This window comes from Oenanthe melanoleuca, chromosome 1, assembly GCF_029582105.1.
Source record: "Oenanthe melanoleuca isolate GR-GAL-2019-014 chromosome 1, OMel1.0, whole genome shotgun sequence".
Taxonomy (NCBI): Eukaryota; Metazoa; Chordata; class Aves; order Passeriformes; family Muscicapidae; genus Oenanthe; species Oenanthe melanoleuca.
The window spans coordinates 28,676,810-28,696,467 of record NC_079333.1 but is presented as its reverse complement, the minus strand read 5'-3'; the positions used below and the strand labels follow the sequence as shown (position 1 = coordinate 28,696,467).

The window sequence follows — 19,658 nt, the reverse complement described above, 5'->3', positions numbered from 1 at the left end:
CTTCTTAAACTAGGAAGAAAAGCAAAGCCACTCACTGGCTGGTGTTATACACCAGAAGAACTTAGGATACAGCCCTTGGGAAATTGCTGCACAGAGCATGGAAGTATTGTTGAGACAGCCTATGTGTGCTTAAGCATATTCTTACTGAAAGGAGTAAGAGCTGCTGAGTACTGTGACATTGTTCCTAAACAGGCAGATTGCCTCCTCCCAACAACTAAGAGAGGACCAAGCTAACACTGAAGAGAACACCAAAAATGAAACCTACTTTTGTAGCCCTATGGCCTGTTCTCCGTCCCAGGACATTCAAAAGGCTAAACCAAACCTCAGTGGCTTCAAGGACAGTAAAAGGCCTGCCAGTCACAGAGACACAACATGACATGCTTGGCTACTGTACAGTCTCTAATTTTGGCTCCCTAATCAGCTAATATCTGCACCTGATGTAAACTGCTGTGGCGAAGCAGGTTTATACGAGTTCAGCGTATGTGGAGATGAACTGTTTCCTCCTGCCAGGCAGCAAGTGTGGACACTAAACCTGCCCAACCCCTTCCATCCATCAGTTTCCAAGGTGCCCAGAAGATACACTTGGGAGTCATTTTGGGTCCTCTGTTTTCTTACAGAAAGGCTACAAAGATCCAGAGAGATGCAGATGACAAACACACGTGGCTCTCAGGCAATAACCTGTGCCCACTATCCCTAGCAGGTACCAACTTTTCCAGTTCCGCTCTGTTTTCCCTCCCATCACAGGCTCAGCTGCTGGGCAGTTACATTTCAACTCCCCCCAAACCAGGGAAGGTGTTTGAGATACCTCCATGGGGTAACTCTGCAGGCAGAATGTCTGATGGAGAACATGAGGCTGATTTTCATTATGTAAGACAGATAACTTATTCCCCATGCTTTACATAATGAAAAAGCTTACCCTCCTCTTCTGTTGCCTCTGCACCTCTTTCTGTCATCCTGCAAGCAGGGAGGCACTATTAGAATAGAGCAAGTGCTTATGTGCACCAGATGTGTTAGGCAGTGGGAGTAGGACACATGGAGCAGATGTGGATTTTATCCTCATAGGGAGGATCTTGCAATAGCCCTGACTTCACTCTGGCTCTTCCCCAGATGGAAGGGTGCTGCCACATCTGGCAGCAATGAAAGGCATTCAGGTACAGTGTTCCACTCATTCTATGTTCCCTGTATCCTCATGTTGCCTGCAGGAGCCCTACCAAAGCTGCCCCACTTTGTGACTCAGCAATGGAAACCTGCAGCTTCCACCAGTGTGAAATTAAGACAGACCCACAGCAGTTTAAGTGAACAATATATTAAGCTCCCTTTCAACAAGGAGATTTCACCTATCCCACTCAGTGCACAAATCCTGCAAACACAAGTTATCATAACCTGAAAAATTGGCTGGAGACTAAACACAGCAATCCAACACAGACAAGTCTGCATCTGCTCATCCCAGACACCACTTCTGTCATTCCTACCTTACAACAGATCTCCAACAAACCTCTTTCCCTTGGGGCCCCCTCTGACTGCAGCATCCCTCTGTTATGAACTCAGGCAATCCTCATGGAGGAGCTCTGTTACCATTTGAAATCTCTGCCCTCACCACTTGCCCGATGACATTTTCTTCCTCTGCTTTCCTAACTCCCTCACATGGAACTACCCTCCCATTTTCTAAGCACTGCCCTCAGGGCAACACCTCCTGCTCTGCTCTGGAGATTGTGATATCTCCCAAGCTCTCAGTCTCGGCTGACCTGGCTTGATCTCCAACCTCCACACATCCTGCCAGCCTCACCTCACTGAGGAAAAGGTGAAAGGCAGCACAGCAAAATGGGATAAGCACATCAGCTGTGCCATCTCACCCTGTTTCCAGATCTTTTCCCATTGTGAGGAATAGAGGGGCTGATTTCTTTATACCTGTCCCCTGAGAAAGCTTCTGGTTGCTGCCCTCCCACAAGCACTGACCAAACAGGGCTGCTCATCCTGGTGAAAAGAAGGCCAAGGGAACTGGAATGAGGCTACATGGCAGAGAATTACCCAGACTCTAGCCCTGCTGGGTCTCAGATCCAATCCAAGATCTGGCCATCAGGACCTCCTCTCACTTTCCCTCACCTGTGCTCTCCCTCTCCCCCAGTCACCCCCAAGAGGCTGGGGCAGAGCTGCTTCTGAGGGGATCTCACTGTGACAGGGACAGAGCCAACATGCCATGCACTAACCTGAGACTGGCAATCCCAGGACAGATGCACTGTCTGCAAGGTTCCTTGGTTTGCTGTCCTTTCCCTGTTCCCCAGAGGGACTGGAGGGACAAAAACACTGACCCTACAGGGTTAGGCTGGCTCTTTAAACCCAAGTGGGCTGCAGCAGTTCCCCAGTGCATCTGGGATTGCCAAGGGGATTGTGAAATGCAGTCTAGGAAAACCTGGAAGCACGATAGGGTACTTCCTCCTCTTTAAAGCTTTCCAGTTGTCTTCTGTTCACAGCTGAAGCAACCCAGGTGACTTGGTCCACCTGGGACAAAGACTCTGCCTCTATGTACATGCAACAAATGTGGCTACTTCGGCATTACTCTGGCTCATGATCTTTGTAAAAGACTGACAGTTTTCCTTCTGTCAGACAAGGAGTGTTGGTATCTGCAACCATGATAAAACATGATGAGTTCTTCTGACAACACTTCCTTCCACCCCATCATGGGACAAACAAGCACAGAAAATGTGACTCTTCTGTTGTGCATAGGATAATTTTAGGCTTTTTATCTAAATTTGTTGAAGTCTAGGTCACAAATGGGCAGCTTTTGAGAAGGGTAAACAAATTCCTCTTGTAGTTTTTCATGTGAGTCACATGGTTTCAGCTCTGTTATAAAAATCTCTTATCAGCCTGCTTCACAGTGAATGGTTATTTTGATAGTTATATGATCTGGTTTTAGTGTGCATGTTGTTTCAAAGTTCCAAATTTTTTTCCCAGACTAAAAATGTCTTTGAAAGTGTGTACTTATTACTGATTGAGGTAGTTTTTATTTTGTATAGAAACAGATGTAAGGATAATCATAGCAGAATAATTATCCCACTGAGATATACCAGATTATTTTCCCTTATAAGTTAGGTACAGCTAGGTTCAATGACAACACGAAGCCACTGTAGCCAGCAAGGCCTTAGAACGAGGGGATCTTCTTGGGCATATTAATATCAGTCCAGATAAAGTCAGCCTTGATTTGTCATTAAGTCCTTTACTAAGAACAGTGTGTTAAGGATTACACTGAGAAACTTCCACAGCAGCAGCAACAAATATTCCCAACAAAGTTCAGAGTTATTTAATGCCCCTGCCGTATGACATGGATCAGTCATGCCAGACCCGGAAATAGACTTCAAGCCTTCTAATTTTATAATCCCATTATCCCCTGCTCCCCACCTCCTGGCACTTCTTCTGTTCTCTTGCACCTCAGCATCTTTGCAGCGAAAAGCTCCAAGCCAGGCAATACAGTGGAAATGTGCAACTGGATTCCCCAGCCTCTCCTTCTTAATCTCATGCTCTTGCATCTGCTGTGTACTTGCTCTCCTGCCCCCTTTCACCCCAAACTTTTGTTCCCTCCTCTGTATCCAGCATTGCCCATTACCTGCACACATTACACATCTCCCTTGCCTTTGCAACAGTTATTTCATGCATCATCTCTTCTCCATCATCCTTCTTCTCTCCAGCCTCATTTCTTCCAGTATCTACCTCTTCCTCTCTCTCTCTGATTTAATCTAGACTGAGCTTAAGCTGTGATATTAGCCACAAAGGATAATGAGATCATTTAACCAGCCTGATATAGACTCAGCAGACTGGCTTTAAGTGATGTTAACAATCCTAATTGAGGCAAGAAATCAGTGAAACACTGATTTACCACTTTGCATATTTATTAGGCTTTATCAGATTCTGATATCCCTTCCAAGAATCTCTCCTCGTTTTTGTTCTGGTCATTATCTTTTGAAACTTTTCTCTTTTTCCTCCCTTTCTGACAAAAAAAAAAGGCTGCATTTCACAACTTGATCATCACCCTGAACAGGATACAAGCTGCTTCCCCTTCACATGTGTTTATGTTAATGTGCTTGCTTCTTATTCCAAGTTTATCGCTCCTGCCTCAAAGTCAAAGATTATTATTTTTTTTTTTTTAGAAGAACAAAGGACTTCTTTTCCGTCTTAGATATGGATAAGGTAAGGCCATGATCCAGGAAGGCGGTGGCTAATCATACAGGGAAGCAAAGAGAGAACAAAAGCGAGACTAGAAAATAAATCTGAACTGAAAGCACCAAGGCAAAAGGTTACAGATAGGGCTGAGTAAGAGCTAATATCAAGAATAAGGAGGAGGCCAAATTCCACCTTCTCACTGGTGCCTTTGGTACCCAGGAATGGGAAGGTGCTGGAAAAATGGGCTGTGCCACAGGATCCAGCTCACTCCAGCACTTCCCTCTGCTGGCTGGTGTGCAGAGCCCCAGGCAGGGCACCCAGTGCAGGGGAAGGAGGGCTCTGGATTGCCCCACTTTGTCCTGGGACACAAACCGTGTGAGGGATCCTGAACCGCCTCTGTTGGCTGAACCACTGCATTCTTCAGAGACTGAGGATGGCTGAATTATTGGGGGAACTTTAGGTTCATTCTAGGTATCTATTTTGTGTTCTCATTCAACTTTAAGGTCAATCAGTAGGCCTTTTATGTCCTGAAATGCAAGTTTACTGCAATACTCCTGCCTCTTTATGGCACCTAAACATTTCCTCCAGTGGCTTAGATTTTCCTACCTCACTGCTGTTGAAAGAGGACAGAGGCTATGAGGAAATGACAAACAGGAAGCCCCAAAAGGCCAGATCATTTACAAATAACACGTAGGCACGTGTATCCATAATGTATTGTGGATTGCACTAAATAGCATAGAAAAGAGTTATTTCTTTTGCTGTATCCTTTTGAACTTAAATACTGATGTATGGTCTTGGTTTAGCAGGCAGCAGGAGCTTCTTGGCCTGCTCCCCAGATGTGCATAGATCTGTAAAATTTCCTGGAGCTTTTCTGTTGACAATGCAATATAGAAGGCATTATTTGGCAACAGCAGAGCTCTTGCTGTTTTGTTGCAGGGGTTCTGCAATGTGTGTCATGTCTATTGTATGTGTATTGAAGAGAGTTTCTAGATTTCCTTCCTATGCTGTAAGACTGCAGCTTACAGCCAAGTCATATTTTTTTCTAAGGTTCCCACCTCTAGATCCTTTTGCAACTTCAAATTTCCCTTATCTTGTTTTTAGCTACAAGTTTCAGATGCTTTTTTCTGGGATACTTAAATCTTAATAGGCATTCATTTCAACATGTTCATTCCCCAAACCTCCCACCTCTGGCTGTGCCCCACCCTCCTCTCCGGTGCCCATCACAAAGCTTTCCAGCCGCCCTCCCAGTCCATCCACTCTGCTGCCTCTCCTCACCACGGTTCTTCCACCCACTCCCTTTTTCCATGTGTCCCTCACCAGTCTCCTGTCCTGCCCCCTCCTTCTTCCTTCTTGCCTTTCTCTTCCTTTCCCTCTTTCTCTGAATGGCTGTAACGCTGCCAGGGCTTGGCAGACGAGCCAGCCGGTCTCAGAATTAGCTAAATTTGCTCCATTAGCTCCATTAGCTGGTGGTGACGGGGAAACCCCTCTTTCCAAGCTGCCCATCCTGGACACGAGGGGCCGTTTTCAGGGATTCTGTTTCCAGCAGTCCCTGCTCTGTCTGACGCTGAGCCGAGGCTCTGAGGTGTGCAGTGATGTACCCTGACAGCTACTTATTTATAGGGTAAGAAAACGTGCTTGCTGCCCCAGGAAACCAGCTCAGCCGCTCACTTAGGGTTTGCTAAGCGGTGTGTGCTCAGTTTGGGGGCAGGGGAGGCAGGGCTGGGATCTGGCAGCGCTTCCCTCCCTCACCTGTTGCAGAGACAGGCAGGACCACCCGCCCCACAGCGCCAGAGGGCGCGGGGGATGTGTGATTTATTGTAGCGTTTGACGAACACCCAGCTGCTTCCTAGAGACAATACGTGGAGGGGATGGAGGGAAGAGCAATCCAGTTCCCATGGCAACCCTGCTCGAGTCATCTGAGGTCACGATGCTGACCGAGGCTGCCGGAGAAAACGAATTTTGATGTGAGGATAGATCCCACATGGGTGACCGGCATGACTCGGTCCGGCAGCTCTGGGTGCCTGAGCAGCCCTGCACCCCCTTTGTCCGCCGTCCCCCCCAAACTGGGCTGCACTGCTCCCCGCTATGATGCTCCTGGGGGCCCCCTCAAAGCCTGATGATCTCTGTCAACGCCTGCCCTGAATTCACCCCCAGCTATTTCTGTTTCTGGGTCACCGAGATCACATCTGCCCAGCCGCCAGCGGCTGACTGCAGTGTGGGCTGGCACATCCTGGATCCTCTGGATCCCTGAGCAGGGGCTGCCCACAGCCCTGGGGCTCAGCCCACCGCGGGCCAGCAGAGCCTCAGCTCGCCAGTCACCACCCCTCGCTGTCCTCAAGGCTCCCACTTCATCGAAAGCCATCGTGTACGCGCCTAGTGACGACAAAAACCACGTCAGCTCTCTTCTTTGGAAAGCAGCTGGAACTGAGCAGTCGCTGCAGGATGCTGCCGCGCTGAAACGGATTTCTGTTGCCATCTGGTGGAATCGAAGAGTACTTGGAAGTATAGACAGATTACCATGATCCACGCCCCGCTATTCCCTGAGAAGGGGCTTGTTCTCCTCCATTGGATCCATCCCTGAAGGTATTCAAGGAACGGCTGGACTTGGCACTTAGTGCCATGGTCCAGGTGACAAGCTGGTGATCGGTCAAAGGTTGGACCAGATGGTTTTGGAGATACTTTCCAACGTAAATGAGTCTGTGACTCTGTTTATTCCACAGGTCTTTACTCGAGCCACATAAAAATTTCCTCATTTTAAAAGGGAGCAGGGGAGATTGTTAACACTATTAGATTAGATTAGATTTGATATCTAGATTCCAGATTGTACCTGCCATTGCAAGTGTTCTCCACAGGTTTTAATTAAACACTGCCAATTTTCTTGACTACTCCACGTGCTGTAATCAAGACTCTCTCCTATCCCCTAAACCCTGCAGTTTAGCTCACCCCAAATTAAAAGTCTTCCCTCTGCCTCTGAGAACTGTTGAATGAATCATCCACAGCTGGTCAGTTAATGAATGTACAATTACCAACCCCATCTGGCTGTTGCAGAAATCTCCTTAAAGGATTGCACCCCTGCTTATCGAGGAACATACTGACCCAGAAGCCAGCCTCAGACTCCCTCTCTGTCTGGCCCAGGGCCCCATCCCATCTTGGTTTAGGGGCAGAGGCCTCATGAAGGGCAGAGTTCACTCATCAGAGGGTTTGCCCTGACACGTTCCTTTTGTGGGCACTACTGTAGCTCCTGCTGCAGCTGGCTTACACTGCAGCACCAGCATTTCTGAGGGCAGCCACAGATTCACCCTCTTGTCAATCCACTGCTCTCTGGTAGAGAATAATTCCCTTCCTGTTTAAGGAAGGCACCAAACCATTGGACTGTATGGACAATGCAGAAGCAGGACTTCCTAAAGGCATTTGATTGTAGTCCTGCTTTGGTTTCTGCTCCCACCTATGCTTAGCCCTGCCTTTGTGCCTTCCCTCATGCCAGTCTTCCTCTTGCCTCTGTTCCCTGCTCCAGCCCAGCCACATCTGCCTGCTGGAACCACCCAACCTCCTCCATGACCATGTTGCCTAAACTCCAACAAACCGCCTTTACCAGTCAGGCAGAGAGCCCACAGCGAGTTTCCCACTCTGTTGTTCCCACAGGCAGGGGTGACTCATGACATCTTGTCACTCCCAAGTAACTTAGCTGATGAAATCCCAGGAGCAGCCAGCCACAATCCAGCTCCTGTTGGTGCTCCAGCACTAGCTTCTGCTCCATGTGAAATAATCCGAGGAAGTGCAGCAGCACCTTCACTAGCCCCATCTCAGAGCTGAACCCTCCCTTGCCACGCAATGGGCACTAATGTTGTTTTGGTGCTGTTCATCTTTCTCACAGGTTGGTTTTGACCCAGTCTCCTGTGTGTGTTCAGTGCTTGCCAGACACAGGATGTGGGTGAGGGCCCAAACAAGGCCCTGCAGAATGTGAGGCATTGCTTTTATTCCTTTATTTAGATCCCAGGAGAGAGCAGGGAGCAAAAGCAGCACTCACAATATTAAACCAAAAGCAGAAGGACTCTGATATCTGATATCTGATATCTCTGATATCTGTGACCCTCAGCATGGTCCCAGAAAGGAATTCTGCAATGAAACCCTCCCACTTCCAACAGGGGCCAATTGGAAAAGCCTTGGTGCAGCTGTAAACATACTTCACTTTCATTTATTTATTTTTTTGTTCTCTACATCAGTTCTGACATCCACTTGCAAGATAGGAAGGCTGAGAATTTGAAGGGCTTGTAACTGGCAGTGATTTTCTCATCCAGTTCTCTACAGCTTCATGTTTTATCTTCATGTTCAGTGCATTCACAACTGTTACTTCAGGCCACAGAGCAGAGGCAGGCACTAGGGAGTCACACCACAGGCACAGGCAGCCCAACCAACCTGTCAGTCCATCACTCTGCTCCAAAATGAGGAAACCTCATCCCACCACTGTATGGTGGCAGTGAATCACATGGGTCTGAAACACACAGGAGTCTCTATAAACTTCATAGACACAGGATTTTATTGAGATTGTGAATGGTTTTTTACAGTTTAGACCAGGAACAGATCTTCAGTCACTGTACAATATTTTGTGAAAGAGATTAGTTGGTTACACAACACCACTAGCAAATGAAATGGGGCTGGGAGTGTTCCCCATAAAAATTTGATGATTGAAGTTAGCAGCTCACTAGAAATTGTCCTTACAGCTCTATACACAGTTTAGAAGTCAGCACATGGGAAGGAATGTTCCAGAAGGAAGTCTGCCTGCAGCCAGACTGTTATAAGAGGGTAAGAATTTAACACTATGGCCACTCCATGCCCAGTAGCTTCAAAACCAAATAAGTTTAATCTGCTGCCAGAGTGAGCCTTACTCTCTGAGTGGGCATTGAGTCAACTTCTCAACACTTTGTTCACTTTTCATGTGGCACAATTACTTTAGGCTCTCTGCGTGGCATCAAAATAATTTGGGTCAAGAGCAGTTTAGGCTCAAAGTCATCTTTCACTAACATGTCTCTACATGTAATCTTTGATTCACTAAGATGACAGAGCCAAGACTATTTATTCTTTTCTAAAATTTTCCTTCAGAAAATTAGAGCTTGCTGCTGGTTTTGAGGATCCAAGTTAGTGGAAACACTGGTTAATAGGTCATGTATTGCTCTACCACATTTGTGCTCTTCCCCACAACTCCCACTGATTTGACCCCAGACATGAAGTCTCCCTAACAGAATCAAATCCAATGCTGAATTGAAACAAAGCCAGGTTACTCTGAGCGCTTAACATAGGGTGGTTCCTTGTTTCCAGAGTTTCATCTACAGATATCCATGTTCTTTCACAGCTGGAAAGGAGAGCTGCCTTAAATCTTGTGCTGCCTACCAAGAACTGAAGGGGAAATACTGGGAAATACCTCTTGCATTGCATCCATTACCTATTGACTTGCATACGGCAAAAACCACTACAAAGCTGGAGTCAGGAAAGCATAGTCGTACCAAATCCAATAGGATACAAATAGTAAACAAGTCTCCCAGGTCAGAACTGGTCCTTTTGGGTATATGGCTATTCATCTTGTTGACAGCAACAGAACCTGCAGACTCACTTACCTCTCAATATTTTTCATCATCCCTGACTGCATGCCACAACCTCAGTGATGCCATGATGCCAACCTACTGGCTCATACAAATTTTTAAGAAGGACTAAGAATGATTCACACAAAGATTTCAAAGCTCACAGACTAAACAAAGCCTACTGGTGTTAAGGGACTCTGCAAAGGCTTCTTACCAATTTGTTACCAGGTATCAAGTAATCTCTCTTCCTGACAGACTCCTTAAGAAGGGGACAGTATTTTTTGGAACAGCAGCCATTCAGAAATGCACTGAAAACCTTACAAAAACCTTTACAAATACTTCCCCCACCCCACCCCCCCATCCTTTGTTTCCTCAAATACTTGAGACAAAAATGTTCTGATTATGCACAGGAACACAGTTATCCCAGATCCTCATTCCTTGGACAGAAAGACATCTGATCCTGGCTATTCCTATAAACCAACAACTTTAGAACATCATGAGCAATGCTGTCAAAAAACCCTGCAACTAATTAGAATCACGCCTGGCCCATGGTAAACACCACTTAATGGAATATGTTACGCTTTCAAATGTGGACTGATCAGAAAGCTTGAATAGTTCAGATAAGAAACTGAATTAAGTTAGAGTTAAATGGCTTTTTTCCTTTTCCTGTTTCCACCTCAGGCTGAGTGAAAGAGTAGGACAGCAGATGATTGTCCATGAAAGGAAACGTTAGTCAGTCCCCTTCTTGAGCTCTGTATCTTCATTTTAAATTCCGTTATGTTTCAGTATGACTCACACATCCTTGGGACATTCTCGCTATCGTCTCTCCTGGGCATCAGTCACTTAACAAATAATTCGGCATCTGTAGCCAGGATGTTCCCCCTCAGACCTCTCAACAGCTTGTGGGGACACAAATACTCCTGCCCCAATTCTATTGTCACTGATGACAGCACTAGACACTGATGAGAGCTGTATAAATTTTCAGTCCTTTCTGAAAGCTAGTGAAGCGCTTGGCTCAACCACTTCTTTCAGTGATGAATTCTCCAGTGTAATTTTGTGATACAGAAAAGTGATCCCAAATTTTCACTTCCCAGTTTCACTGAATGGTCCTTTTGTTCTCATGTATATGATACAGGCAGAAAAGCAGCTAAATCTACTTTTCCTACTCTAACAATTATTTTATAAACTAGTTGTCCACTTTAATATCTCTCTTTTTCAAAATAGCAATCTCAGTTTTTCCAGTGTCTCAGAGTTTTTACATGTCTTAGTTGCTCATGTCACTATTTCCTGAAGCCTTCTACTTGAAGCCAGACTTCTGTGCTGTCTCCAAAACGTTCATACTGACATTCTCCTCAATGGTGATGAAATCTCATGCCTATAATTATTACAGGGTAATTTAAACCCCTGCATTAAACATCAGCCCTTGCAATTGCACTATTGAGACTGAATTTCAAATATTGTTGCGTTGTCCGGTCACCTTCCTTGTACAGGTCATTTTAGGGAAAGACATTTCAGAAAGTCCTTAATTAACACTGGAACTTTTTTCCTACTGTTCACTCTCACTTTGAGACATACTTGTTCTTAAATTTGTAGTATCCTTCCCTAATTAAAAGCCCCTTTCCCTATCTGTTGATTACCATCAAGTGTGTCTCTGGAACAATCAGATCCTTTCCCAGCCTTCACTTTACTAGGCAAAGTTTTTAGATCAGAGTTCTGGGGCTAGGATCTTCATTCTCCAGAAGATCCTAAAATGCCATTCTTACACCTGTTTTCTTTTGCATGAATCTTTATTCTAAGAGAATGAATGATTAGAACTATTCACAATCTTCTCTATGAGACTTTTTACATAGAATATTCTCTTGATACTTTTCTGTATACCATTTACCTTTTAGCAGTTAATAGTGTGTAACCACCTAATACTCAAAGATCTTTTTTTCTCCTTCCCTCTCATTTCCAGTTGGTGCGTTCCCAGGAACAAAAGTTATTAGTCCCTATATCCATGGTAGTAAATTTTGCATACTTGAATCTCATCCAAGATTTCATTTCATCCATCTTTCAGTATTCATTTATAACATCCTGATCATTCTGTCCTTGTGCCATCAGCAAATTTCATCCAAATGCTCTTTTTATTTATGCCAAGACCATGAATTCAAATATGAAACAAGATAAGGCCACACAGTGACCGCCATTAGTAATCCCTTTTTCCTATCAAGATTCTGCCTTTGTGGAGCAGTCTCAGAGGCCTTTAAAAAATCTAAACATATCAGATTAAATGTTTCTCTTTTATTAACTTCTTTGTTGATGCATCCCGAAAACCTGAGCACAGGATTTATGAGATACTCTTTGCTTAAAGAATTAATCTTGGTTATCAGGATCTTCCAGGTGCTTTGACATATTTTTAATTACCATTTCAACCAGCTTTCAAGAAACAGATAAAAGCTTCACTACTCTACTTCCCTGATTCATCCCTAGCACCTTTTACAAAATTGTGGGTACTGCGTTGGGTCTGTGTTGTAGTTCCCTTCAAGCTCTGGTACCATGACAGCTTTCCATGACAGACCATATATTTTCCTAACCCAAGAAGCCCCACTACTACTCCCTTGAAATTCTCTGGAATTCTTGGAGGTGTACCATATTATGTTTTAAAATTATCGATTTGGTCCAACATTTCTCATTATGAACTCTTAAGTCTTTGAAAGCTGCTTCATTGTAAAAAACAGAATGCACACAGGACAGGAATACAGAAGTCTCAAAACTGAAAGTGTATGTGAAAAAACAATTGTTCTCTTTAACCACCCTTGATCCAACACATCCACTAATTGTTCCACGGGCTTGCCGGTTTTCACACCCAGGAAGATTCTCGTTTATCCTTTTCATTCATTTCATTGTTTGCTCTGCAACTCCCTGTTCTGTCTTCCCTCCTAATTATTAAATGCTGCAAATTCAAGCTTCTCCCTACTGTAAATTTTGAAGAACCTCTTGCATGACTCTGAAATTATAAGTTAAGTCACACAGGTATCCTATTTTCCTTTTGATCCATAGGAATGCTTGTCATCCAAGACTATTATTATTGCTGATATCATAGGTATCCGCCAGCACTTCTAAGGATTTTAATCTTTTACTATTAACTCTGATGTCTGCTTCTCAGTCAGAATGCAACGGCATGAACTGCTCATTAGTTTGAGTTATTGCGATCAAACTTTATATCCTGTCTGCATTTTCACACCACCTGCTTTTGAAGTGGCAGGTAAGCTGTTAATCAGACTCACTGTGCTTCAGTGCCTGTGAAGTGTACCGGCTCTTTGAAAAGTGACTTCAGGTGGTTCTTCATTTACTGTTTCAAGCAACTCCTGTCCACACTTACAGGCAGGCAGAGCTTTCCTAGCTGCCAGTTCTGGGAATGTGTCCACAGCTTTACTTTCCTGGCACCATTGCCCAATATGGAAATGCAAACTTTGATGCACAAAACAGGGTTTTCCTTTAAGGACAGCTACCAATTGATCTTTTGGTTTGTTCACTATAAGCATCCAAAACGTAGAATACAATTTTGTCAATTCAAAAGGAAGGAGCAGTATCCAGCTTCCTCTCTCAGAGCTATTTTTATTCTGCAGGGCTAGCAAGGAAGAAAGCCAGTAAAAATTACTTCAGCCTATCCAGTCAAATTAGCTAAAATGCACCTAAGCATCTCAACTGCTGTGTAAGAAGGTACCTTTTCATGTAGATATTTCAGAGCAGAATCACTTTATAACTTTGCTGTACTTTGCATTCATTGAGCCTGTGGTAATACAACGTGTAACAGTACCTCTGTGAGTTTTGGGGGCCTAGAATCTGACCTTTGATATCAATCTGTCTGTCCAACAACAGAAATGTTTCCCTTGCGAGTACTTCACAATCCTTATCGTAGTAACACTATGCAAATCTTTTGAGTCAGGAAGTGCAATTATCATGGAAATACATTTTTTTTTCATGGAAAACTCTTCAGATGTTCTACGCTGAAAGAAAAACAGCATGACTTGAAAATGTATGCAAAACAAATTCATTCACTGACACTCCTTCTGAAAAAAGCGCCTTTGTCTCACCCAGGCTTCCAGAATAGAGCACAGCAGACCCTAAGCCAGTGGAAACACTTGTGAAGACCTGGACATCCAGGTCTGCCAGACCATGATGGCCAGGAGTCCTCACACAGGCATTTGCATTTAAGTGCTCCTTAAAATTGTGTAGGCTGATGCAGACTCTGACAGCTCCGATTTCACCCTCCACGTTTTTCAGTTTGAGTGGAAGCTCCAGAACAAGACTTCTGCATATAATCTTCCTCCACCAACTTCCAGATGTTCCCAGAGGCCCATTCACAGCACAACTCGGCCACAGGGAACCCATAGGAAGGGCTGGGGTAGACCAAGAACATCATGGTTAAAATATTTTCCCCATTTTGTGTTAGATCTGTATCCTGACTCCTGCCTCACTGCACTGCTTCCTGTCAGAAATACCATAATCTGAACACACAGTTAAGCACTGTGCAGCAAGTATTTGTCATTTTGTATCTCCCACGGCACTGCCCGAATGTCCTAAAGACTGGGGTTTATAATCCACCTGTTTTTGTCTCCTTGAATATTTAATCAATCATTCATACAAAGAGGATAAGCTTGAAGGGGAAAAAATGCATTAGAAAACAATTACCTTCAATTATCTAAAGCTGGATAACAAGACCATTTGCCTAGGATACGCTGGCACATCTGTCTTTCAAATAGGGCATTTGACCTCGGGACACAGAAAAAGCAGTCTCCCTCTGCTCATGATCCTTGGGAATGAGCCCTACTCTGTTCCAGTGCCTATCTTCAGCCACTGTGCCTGTCTGAAAGATCAAGGGAAAAGCAGTGAGCCAGGTTTAAACCTCTGCTAAAAAGCCATGAGAAGAATGAAGGTCCCTCGCAGAGATCTAAAAAAACCATGAACTCATGTAGGGTTCATGAAAATAAGAGACCAAATACAAGAGACAGACTTTATTTTTGTCCTTGCAGAAGGAAAGGTCACAGTACAAACTAAAGATTTAAAAGGCTTAAGAGAACCAGAATGAAAAGAGACATTACAAATGCACCAATTAGGGGAAAAGCTTCAGTTAGAACTTGTGCCTTGTCACTCATCAAAGAATCCAATTACAAGACCAAAACCAGGCTTTGTTAGTTCTGCAATTCACAGAACTACCTGCTTCAAAGCACATTAAAGTGCAACTGCAGCCTGAAAAGTGACTGTCACAGCTACATGGGATGGCATTGAGCCTGCACTGAGTCTTGGAGGAAACAAAGACCCAACTTTCAGTCCCAAAGGAATGAACACAGGGATTTTCCGTGTTTCAACAAAGCCTCCCTGTATTGGAAGCACGGCCAATGTCCCTGTCTTGGACTTCTGAGTATTTCAGGGAGAGTCTGTACTCTTGCAGATCCTATTCAAAAGCAGAGGTGGGCCTGGAAGAGACAGGACAATCCATGTGGAAACCATTCTTGTGGTTAGCAAGAGACAGAGGGGCTTCTGTCTACCCAAAACATTCCACTGCCTTTCCCAGTGACTAAACCTCTGGAGAATGGCTGGTTTGGGTTTGGCTGGCACTCCTGAAATCCAAAACACACCCCCACTGCTGGGAGCCCTGAGCGCAGCGTGTAGGGACACACTTCATCCCGAGAATTCTGTCCCACCTGCTGTGCGAGCGACTACATTAAAGGCTTGCAGGATGAGAGGACCATAGTCTTGAGATGTGCCAGGGGAAATTTAGGTTGGGCAAATTTACGTTGGAAGAATTACTTCACCAAAAGGGTGATACGACATTGGAGTGGGCTGCCCTTGGAGTTGGTGGAGTCAACCATCCCCGGAGGTGTTTAAAGAACACTGGACGTGGCACTCAGTGCCATGGTCTATTGCCACGGCGGTGTTCGGTCACAGGACGGACTTGGAGATCCCTGGAGGTCATTCCCAACATCGCCAACGGCGCGCAGGGGAGGGCAGGGAAGGACAGGGCAGGGCAGGGCAGGGCAGGGCAGGGCAGGGCAGGGCAGGGAAGGGCAGGGAAGGGCAGGGCAGAGCAGAGCGGCGCTGCCCTCACACACAACATGGACCCCCCGCTGCCATTTCGCGGGCGCCGCTCCCCACGTGCCCCGGACACGGGGGACGGCCCCGCCCGCGCCCTGACGTCACGCAAGGCGCATGCGCCGAACGCATGCGAAGCGGGAGGGGGCGCCACCGCCCGAGGCCGCGGGGCGGGTCAGCCGGAAGCGGCCGAGCCCCGCGCAGGAAGTGGCCCCCGCGCGCACGCCGCCACCAGCGGCCCCCGGCTGCGGCCGCCCGCGCGGCCTTTTGTGACTCATGTGACTGACGCGCGCGGCCGTGACCAATGGCAGCGGCTCCTCCCTTGCCCGTCTGGCCCCGCCTCCTCACTGCCTCCCCGGGCCTCACTGCCAATCGGGAGGGGAAGTTCGCCTCCGTCGCCATCTCCTCCCTGATGGATGGGCTCCAAAGCCAATGAAACGGCTAGCCCCGCCCCCGCCCCCCGCCAATGGGCGCCGCGCAATGCGGCGCTCGCGGGCCGGGGGCAGCCAGGGAGGGCCCGGCCGGACGCCCCCGCCCCGGCGGAGTGGCCGCCGCCGCCGGCCGCGCTCCTGCGCTGGGGGCAGCCGCCCCGCCCTCCCCGCCGTCACCCGTGAGGGGCTCCGGCCGCCCCCGGACCCCGGGCAGCCCCGCCGCCCGCCACACGTTCCCTGGCTGGATGCGACACGGGGCGGGGAGGAGCCGCTCGGCCGCTGCGTGCGGGGGCTTTGCGCGCTCTTAAGGTGGCTCGAGGGCCCGACGGGAGCGGGACCGGGATATCCCGGGGTGTCCCGGCGGGGCGGAGGAGGGGCGCCCCCGCCGCCTAGTGTGAGGGCGGCGTGCGAGGGCGGCTGCTGGAGAATTCCCGCTTGGCCGTCAGGGTGAGGGAGCCGGGTGGAGGTTTGTGCCGGGTGATAAGAGCCTGTCACATGAGGATTCCTGCTGCAGAGACGGGGAGCGGCGGCTGGAGACAGTGTGTGCCTTCCTGTGTGTCCGAGGCTGGGCCAGCAAACGTCCCTCGACGATTGTCCAACCTTTGAAACCTGGGAGCTCCCGGCAGGTGCGGTTGGCACTGGTGGAGATATCAGGTACATTGGCTTTCTTGTAGTTAGGATCCTAAACGTGTAATCGAACCGCTAAGTGTTAAACCACCAGTTTTGGCTTCTTGATTGTGTAAGATACATCATTACACGCATAGGTATGTCATTTACATAGAGTACACCAAGAAATTATTCAAGATAATGCAACATGAGTAACCAGTAAATTTTTACATACGTATCTACAGAATCACTGAATCTATGAGGTGGCAAAAGACCTCTGAGAACATCGAGTCAAACCTTTGACTGAACACCACCATAGCAACTAGACCACCATATCACTGAGTGCCACATCCAGTCTTTAAGGTCTTTAAACACTTCCAGGGACATTGACTGCACCACCTCCCTGGGCAGGCCATTCTAATGTCTAATCACGGTTTCTGTGAAGAAATTCCTCCTGAAGTCCAACCTAAATCTCCCTTGACACAGTGTGAGACTATGTCCTCCTGTCCTCTCTTGTTACCTGGGAGAAAAGGCCAACCCCCACCTGGCTGCCCCCTCCTTTCAAGTGGTTGCAGAGTGAAAGGGTTACCTCTGAGCCTCTTCTACAGGCTAAACAACCCCGGCTTCCTCGAGTACAAGTTCTTGTACTTGTGTGCAAGTACGTAAACAAAGATTTTCCTGATTGAAAAGAGGGTTTGAAAAAAAAAAAACAACCCATCCAAACACCAAACCCTTCCCAGGGAGAAAAACATGTTAGGATACCTGCATGTTACACAGGATTGCTGAGATGCCTGTTTATTACTAGTTGCAAATGGAAGGAACAGTCCTTTAGTCAGGATGTGGAAGAGAATTCCTTCCCAAATACTGAGACTTTCAGTGTCCCAACTGCCAAAAACCAAAGCCACCTCCTACACCTTCCTGGATGCGAGAAGCCCCAACTGCCCGCTACCCATCTGTCAAAATTTATAGATCTCCTTAGACAAATATTAACAATTCAGTCATGCGCAAAGCCTGTGGCATATTGAAAAAATTGGGAGAAGGATAAAATACATTGAATGCAATGTAAAAATAAGCTACGTGGTGACTAGTTTACTCTTTTTCCCCATGTCTCCATCTGCTCTCCTCTGTGTTCTACTTAGCTTTGAAAGGCTTTGGGATGTGTCTTTGTTCTCTGAATGCTGAATATGATGATGGATCACGACACATTTATCTCTCTGCATTTCTGCCACACTGATCCTTTGCCCTGCCTCCCTAGGGCACTTTTTGTGTTGGATGGTAATTTTTGCATTTACATTCTTACAAGCAGTGGAACAAGTTTGTTACATCATACCTTTTAATTGTCTATAAAAAGCAGGCAGTACTTCAGATATTCATTCTGGAGAGGATATTCATATCTGGGAGAGGATCCTGAAAACCAAAAGGAAAAATAAGTAGGGAACACACATCGGATGCCTGGCACACGTCGAGTCCAACCACAGCTTTTTAACACCTCTGCAGTTGGCTACAGATCAAACAACTTGCAGATACCACCCGTCTGCCTCCCAGCACAATGATGCTCCTGCCTTGTCTCTCAGTAGAGAGCAGTCTGAGCACTGTACTGACACAAATCTTAGCTAGAGGGGGACTGGGGAACTTGGAGTAGCAGGCACACCTGAAGACCAGCTAGCCCAAACAAAAGTCAAAAGAGGCAGAAGAACAAGGGAACTGAAGCTAAGCTGTTCATGCAGGACTTGAGTGAGGCTAGGAGAAAAGACAGAATAGGACAGAGCTTTGCTGTGGAGGTGGGAGGGAAAGAGATGGTTGTTGGCCCTTGGTAATGATCAAGAACACTTGTAATGGGGATCTGTAGTGAGATAATGTGAATAGTATGGGGAAAAAGGCAGGAAACCCTTCTTGACAGAACAGGTAGTAATATAGGGAGGAAAGTTTTAACTAGAGCTGCTGGCATAGGTGCAGAAAAAAGGGATAGTGTGGGAGAAGGAGGACAGAGAGAATCCTGAGAGGATGGATGATGATGACTGACTTCCTGAAACGAAGGTGTGGAACTATGGCACAGGTTTTGACCTGTTGAAGGAATGCAAGGAGTCATTGCAGGTGCAATGGTAACCTCAGGCCTGCAAAAGCAGAACGTCTTAAAACAGCCCCTCTACTATCTCAATTTCCATATTACAGTTTTCAGAAGGAAAAAAAGGATTTTCTCAGAAAATGCCATTTCCTCCCAGTATGTGTGCTCTTCTCTACTTGAAGCCTTACAGCACTACTGCCATTTGGAAGGATGCAGGTGCGAAGCCACACACAAAAGGATGAGATGATCAAATATGGGGTGACTTTACTTTTTCAGTGTGCTTTACTGCACAGTCCCCTTTAATGTTATAATGGACTTCTGCCTAGGTCTGCATCCCTGAGACACATCAACAGGAGACTCCTAGTTTTTGGTCAGCTAGGTGAGAGCAGGACAGCACTGAGTGTAATTCAGAGTCACAGAATGCCTCTGATACAGTGGTCAGACGAGACGAGTGGTCAGAGAGAGACGGTCCAGCCTCCTTGTTTGAGCAGGGTCATCCCAGAGCACATTGTGCAGGGTTGCGTCCAGATGATTCTTGAGTATCTCCAGTGAGGGAGATACACAGCCTCTCTGGGCAGCCTGTTCCAGTTGACAGTTTGTACAGTGCAGCTTACCTGACGAATAAAGAAGTTCTTCCTCATGTTCAGGTGGAACTCCCTGTACTTCAGCTTCTGCCTCTTCATCCTAGTGGTTGGCACCACTGAGAAAAGTCTTGTTGCATGTTCTTGGGACCCCCACTTTAGATAT

The 19,658-nt window shown here is 46.6% G+C and overlaps 1 protein-coding gene across 1 annotated transcript in view; it reads left to right on the top strand.

Annotated features, from left to right (window-relative positions):
- Positions 1 to 16,471: 16,471 nt before the first annotated feature.
- The window catches only part of FOXJ2 (forkhead box J2), a 31,142-nt gene continuing 27,955 nt past the window's right edge, over positions 16,472 to 19,658 (top strand). The window contains exon 1 of the mRNA XM_056493418.1: positions 16,472 to 16,894. The gene's annotated coding sequence lies outside the window, so the exon portion shown is untranslated. The remainder of the gene's footprint in view (positions 16,895 to 19,658) is intronic.